Raw genomic sequence first — 6,508 nt, forward strand, 5'->3', positions numbered from 1 at the left:
TGAAAGCAGCTCTTGACATTTCTGACAGTGACAAAACCTACTGCTGGATTTGACAACACTGAATTGGTCACTTTTAGACATTTCATGGGAACTAAGCCAGCCAAGGGCACATGACAGGGTGAGTCACACACAGAACTGCCCTAGGCTGGAAGCCAAGAGACCTTGGCTCTGGTTTTGCTTTATTTGTTGTCTTGTGTGCATGTGAATGTATGTGCATGTTGCATTTTCAGCACTCTAAACCCAGCACCTTTGTCTATTTCTTGTATATTTAGTGGCATCTTCTGTGCCAGGACCAGTGCAGACTTCCAGGACAATAGAGAATCAGCCACAGCTGCTGCCCTCAGGGGTTCATACAGAGGGCAAGGTAGGCACACAAAAGGGCGGTTGGCCCAATGGCAGCCCTTCATGCAGCTTGAGGAAGGACTAAGTGATACTTGAGCTGAATCATCAAAGATGAGTCAAAGGTTCCAGGTTAGATAATATCAGAAGACATTATGATCAGAGTACAACCTGTTCAGAAACAGTGAGAGCCTTGCACAGCCCAGGAACTGCGAGTGGCAGGGAAGTTTAGTCTCTGCTGTTCTGTGTGACCTTTCACATGACAGATCCTGTCTCCCTCCTTAGCATTTCTGTGAGGAAAATCCAATTTTTCTCCTAACAGTTTCTGTGTTGGGCCTCCTGGGAAGTTACAAAGAAGAATCCAATGCTACCCTTGCCTTTAGGTCCGATAGGGGAAGATGATCTGTAAATTCTAAAAACTCCAGTGGTTGTCAGTGGCCTAAGGCAACCTTTCCCACACAACATCAGAATCAGCTGGAGGGCTTGTTAAAACTCAGATCATTGGACCCACCCTTCTTTCCCCCTCAGAGTGTCAGATTCAGTAGGTCTGGAGTAAGTCCCCAGAATTTGCATTTCTAAGTAGTTCCAGGTGATGCTGAGGCTGCTGCTCTGCGACCACCCTTTGAGCAAGCTGGCCAGGAAGAACAAAGGGGACTCAGAGCTGGAGGTTGGGAGGAGACCTCACACTGAGCAGAGCCCTGAAGACCTGGTAGGATTTCCCCAGCAGGAGCCCGTGTGGATGGGGTAAGGATAGGTGGAATACAGACTCTATGTGCTGTCTGTCTTTGCTTACCTACTCATCCCTGGCCCATAAAGCTCCTCCCCATCCATCCCTCAGATTCAGCTTCTCTCATTTGAATTCAGTCAATCCTCAGAGCTGGCTCTCACTGGGGTTGGCTTGCCTAAGTCTTGGTTTGGAAACAAACTGCCCACCCTGTGCAGCAGGAATACCCCAACCCCCACTCCCAGGGCAGCCAAGGAGGAAGGAAGCTGGGTGGGCTGACGCACAGACAGAAATAGTCTGAGCTCACTGCTGCTCCCAAGCACACATCGACCGGCAATTATTTCTTGTAAATTGCTTTCCCGGTTATGTTCAGAACATGTGTGTGTGCTTGCCTGAGAATAAACACTCAGAGGGGACAGGGCGTAGGTGGAGAGCTCAGGAGTGGGCCCCAGATGGAGGGGAGCCCAAGTCTGAATCTTCAACAAAAATTGGGGAACTGTTGACTCTTAAAACTTGGAAATATTAGAACTCTCCATTTGCTGTTTTAACACTCCTGACAATGATGCTTTGCCGGGATCTGAGCTAAATGAAGTCCCAATCCTCAAGGAGCTCATCATGCCTATGGTGTCTATACGAGATCCTTAACCCAGCCAAGGGCTTCAGGGAAGGCTTCTTGGAGCAACTGATGCCTGAATTAAGTCTTGAAATACCCACAGACAAATGAAAGGGAGTTTGTGGTACCAGATAGGGAATAGCACTCAAGGCAGAAGGAACAGCATAATATGTAGTTCAGTTTGGTGGACACTATAATCAAGGTGGGGAATAGGAGTCAAGTCCTGAACCCTTTGCCATATTAAGAGGCTTGGGCTTTATCCTGCAGGGTATCTTAAGCATGGAAAGGAACTCAGCACCTTATCTGATAGTTTGCTCTCATGTTCTTTATGACACTGAAGTGAAATTTGCCACCCAGGAGCTCTGTTTTGGGTGCCTATTGAACACCTGTCCCTTTCTTCCTCCAAATCTCAGAAGCCTGAAAGACTGCGATGGCTCATGTGCCCACAAGAAATGGCTTGACCCCAGACATATCTCCTCTTGTGAGGAGGAGGAGGAGGAGGAGAAGGTTATCCAGTGCCATTTATGACATTGTTTTTCCTGGCCTATGTCCAGTTAGCTCAGGGGCCAGAGCATGGGGCAACTGAGGCCCAGGCCACAGGCCAGACCCCAGGAGAGCTATGTGCCTTGCTTTGTCCCAGAGACCTGCGAGGCTCTCATGCGTGAAGAGGGTGTGAATGGTTCATTTTCTATTCCTCATAGAATCAAGGCCACCCAGAGTGGACTGTCCATTCAAGGAGTTTTGACTGAGAACATACTGTGGGCCCAGCACTGTGACAAGTGCTATAGGATAGAAGATGTAGTCCTGCCCTCAGGGACTTACTCACTAGGGATAAAGATTAGGTTTGACCACAAAACCTTGAGAGCAGTTGGAAAAAGTGTGAAAGCAAATCAAAGGTGTTAGGCAAAGGCCATTAGAGTTCCAAAAATTCTAAAATAGGAGAAAAGAAATAGTCTAGAAACCTTTGTGGAGGAAGTGGGGGGTTGAATTTAACTTTGGTAGACCATGGCAATATTTGAAGGGTCTCAATGAGGAAGAGGAAGTGTTCTATAACGTCAACTTTACATTTTTAAAGAGTGTTCCATTTGTGGATTCTAGGGCTTTGGACAAGTAGACCATTCAACAGCACCCCTCCCAGCTATAGTCATTCAACAAATATATACTTCGTATCTTTTACATACCAGCCCTTTCATGGAGCTGGAACAAATAAATGAATGATTCATAAATCCTGCACTTGAGGAGCTCTCAGGCTATTGGGGGAAGACTGATAGATTAAATAGACAATTACAGTAGAGTGGGAAGTACTGTTTTTTATTCGTTCATCAGTTGAAAGATGGCTTACCACCAAGATAGTCTATACTAATCTCATACATGGTGGTACATTAGTGCAATGTAACTGTCACCCCTTCATCAAGCAGCAGAATGTATTTTCCTACCCTTTGTTTCTGTGCTGACTTTCTGACTTGCTTTAACTAATAGCAAGTGGCAGAAGTGACACTGTACTACTTTTGAGTCTAAGCCTTAAAAGACCTTGCACCTTTCTGTCTCACTGTCTTGGAATGTGGTGTCACTATGTAAGGAAGCATGGCCTGGCCAGCTGGAAGATGAGACCATGTAAAACACACATGAACTCTCCACTGGGGCCCTCTAGACCAACCAGCTTCCATTTAAGCTACCAGATGACTGCAACTTTTGAGTGACCCCAGGTGAGAGCAACAGAAGAACTACCAGCTAAGCCCAGCCCAAAGTGCCAATTTACAGACTCGTGGGCAAATCAATGGTTACTATTTTATTTTTATTTCATTTTTAAATGTCAGTTTTATTTTTCTTCATTGATGCAGAAGATAGCTCACTGTAACATTAAATCTTAAAAATAAAAAACCACACACAAAGTTGGAAAGCAAAACAAGCTCAAAACAAACAAAAAGTTGCAACAATGACAAAGTTTTGTCAACAATCTAGACTTAGAAACTTAAGAGGCTTGGAAGAAGAATAAAATACTTTTGTTTGTTCTATCCTTGCACTTCATTAAGATTATTAGAAAAACCTGTTGAAAGCTGACGTTGCCTTATGTAGGATATGGGGAGACATAAAGAGGAGCTAGTTCATTGGGAGACGAGTCGTTACGGATAAAGGGAGCAGAACTCATGTACATTTGGCAAGACGAAGGTGTTTCTTTCTGAAATCTGTCTGGGGTTACACGATGGCTAATGGCACATGCTTATCCTTATCACCTCCACTCATAAAGGTAGAGGCAGTGCCATATGGTCTGGTCTGCCCTGTAGAGCTCAAACATTGTGGACAGTATTCTTAGCAACTGAGCAGAATGACAGAGGAGCTGCTGGCTGTTGGAGCCGCCTGCTGAGCCCTGACGCCTCCGATCAGCAGCCTGCACTCGTGCCCAACACAGCTTCCAGAAAATGTTAAAAGTGCTTAAAAGGCACTAAGAAAGGAGAACCTGTCCTCGTTGTTTTCCTCCTCTGTAAAAGAACTGCACTCTGGCAAAATACAAGGTTATAGGCAAAGAACGGATTTATGTTTTTATCCTGCTTTTTTATGGTATTGCTTCTAGAAGACTTAGCAATCTGTCTTTCCAAAGGGTTTTAGAGAAACAAACATACTATAGCTATGCACTTATTAAAAATGAAAATGTTTACTTGGGTTTTTTCGTAGCATGACGGCTGAAAGGTTATTAAAAAACATACTTAAACACTTGACTCCAGACATCTTAAAATAAAAGTTTAACAAAAAATTTTAAAAGTCTACTATATTAATGAGCTGAATATAAACGATAGCAATGACTAGAAATTACCAAGAGAAACAATAGGAACCAGATACTTTTGTAAGGGGGGAAAAACTTCTGAATGTGTGTGGAATATTAAGAAGAGTAAGGAATTACCTCCCTCAAACATGGTTAATTTCAAATCTTTCATTTTAAGACATGTGGGCCCAATTTATAATGGTCTAGTTTCACAAAAAAGATATCTCTCCCAGTTTTGGCCTGTATAACTTTGGTTCTGGGCACCTTAGAAAACAGAGGAAGAAACTCCTTTCTGTCTATCATCATTTCATCCTCTGCTAGTCCTCTTCTCTGTATATGGATACATCTAACAATATCAATCATTGAAATCTGTGCCATAGATGTGATTAATTCCACCCATAGCTGATGAATGTTTTCTGGTTGTTATTTCTCAGGGTGAATGTCTCCAAGAATACCATGTATTAACAGCTATACAAATATATTGACAGACACAAAAAGAGGCAGACTGTGTAAGCAAAGAGTTTGTGCAGTCAAAGAAACTAGACAGAAATCCACCTGGGTCAGAGGTATGGGGTTAATTTCTCTTGTGAAGTTCAGATTTCACTTGATGGGTCTTTAATGGTTCACCTAAGTTCAAGTGGAGAAGCATCATTCTTCTCCGTTAACCAAACATGCCCATGTGGAGCTGCTTCTGTTTTCGGTGGTAGCTATTGAGTTCTGACTGTGTTAGCTGGAGGTACCGCGGGACATTGGCATCTTTTGGCTGCCTGTTGACAGCAGCCAGGGGGTACTGCCGAGCTTGGTCATAGTCCTGTAAGTGGTAAAAGACCACTCTGGCCTGATACAGGCCTTGGCATTATCAGGCTGTTGTTCCGGGACTTTCTGACTGTACTCTTTTCACTCGTTTGTAGTTTACTAGCTCCATCTGAAGGAGATAGGAAGCTAGATTGTTGTAGCAGTCTGCCTGGGTGGTGTGCAGTATGTTTTCTTGTTCGGGTGAGAGAGGCAGGCCCTGAGATCCTAGATTAGGTATCAGAGAGGGCAGACTTGGATCCAGACCCCACAGCCGAAGCAGAACTCGATGGTACCTACTCACAGCATCTTGGTACTTCCCTTCCCAGTAACACTGATTCCCTTTCTCCTTGTGCAGCTGAGCCTCCTGCAGGCACTTCTCCATAGTTCTGTCACACAGTGAGTGCGCTTGTGGAATTGGGAAGTGAAAGAGCAATGGAAGCTTTGGGGGTGGGAGAAAAATTACTGATTTTGGTAGCGGACCTAAGGCAGGCAATTGCCCTCTTCCAGGAGGCCCTCCAGGGAATGAGCTTTGCTTGTTTCTACTACAGCCCCTTCCTTTCCTCTCTGCAGTATTTTTCAACCTCCAGTGGTGCAAGAAACTAATCAGTGAGAGGGTGTGGGAATGGGAAAGCCAGAGATTAAGTGAACTTCTAAAGACATGATTCTGGAGTGAGGAGACCCGGAAGAAGCAAAGGTATTAGCAAAGGTCGCAGTAAGGAATTGAGGCAGGCGAGTCACTATTTTAAACCATTTGTTTTGGGATAGTTTGTTACACAGTAACAGATTACTGATAGCTATTATTACAATTGTGTATGGACCTGCCTTCACCATTAGTCTGTGAGCTTCTCCCTTAGGGGAAAGAAACTGGATTTGTGCTGAATATCTTCTGTTTGCCACACCAGATCTGCTCTCTCTTCCCTTCTTGACTTTACTTCATTCCTTAGGAATATTTGTATGGGTTCCATAAAGGGCTGCCTTGCCCTGTGGATTCTGGTATCGTTTCGCCAGTTGGAGTCCCAGCAGGGTATATACTCCTCTAGCTTCCTCCCTGAAGATGCATCACGTGCTAGCGAGAGCTCTTGACCAAGGGATATAGCTCATGTCAGGCTGCCCCGTACCACAACTCTCTTTGTCTCCAGATTCTAATAATTGCTCCCTTCCCCACTCCTTTAGGCATAATGGTAGTACCCTAACATTATTTGTGCAGGAGTATTACCCTATCCCTAGTTCCTGTGTTAAATAAACCCTTTATTAAACTTTTCTTAAAATTACCCAA

At 44.3% G+C, this 6,508-nt stretch overlaps 1 pseudogene; it reads right to left on the minus strand.

Annotated features, from left to right (window-relative positions):
- Positions 1 to 5,098: 5,098 nt before the first annotated feature.
- LOC129069722 (tetratricopeptide repeat protein 9C-like) lies at positions 5,099 to 5,623 on the minus strand (annotated as a pseudogene).
- Positions 5,624 to 6,508: the final 885 nt, after the last annotated feature.

Source organism: Pteronotus mesoamericanus, unplaced genomic scaffold (assembly GCF_021234165.1).
Source record: "Pteronotus mesoamericanus isolate MK-2021 breed Mesoamerican mustached bat unplaced genomic scaffold, CSHL_Meso_final contig_105, whole genome shotgun sequence".
Classification (NCBI taxonomy): domain Eukaryota; kingdom Metazoa; phylum Chordata; class Mammalia; order Chiroptera; family Mormoopidae; genus Pteronotus; species Pteronotus mesoamericanus.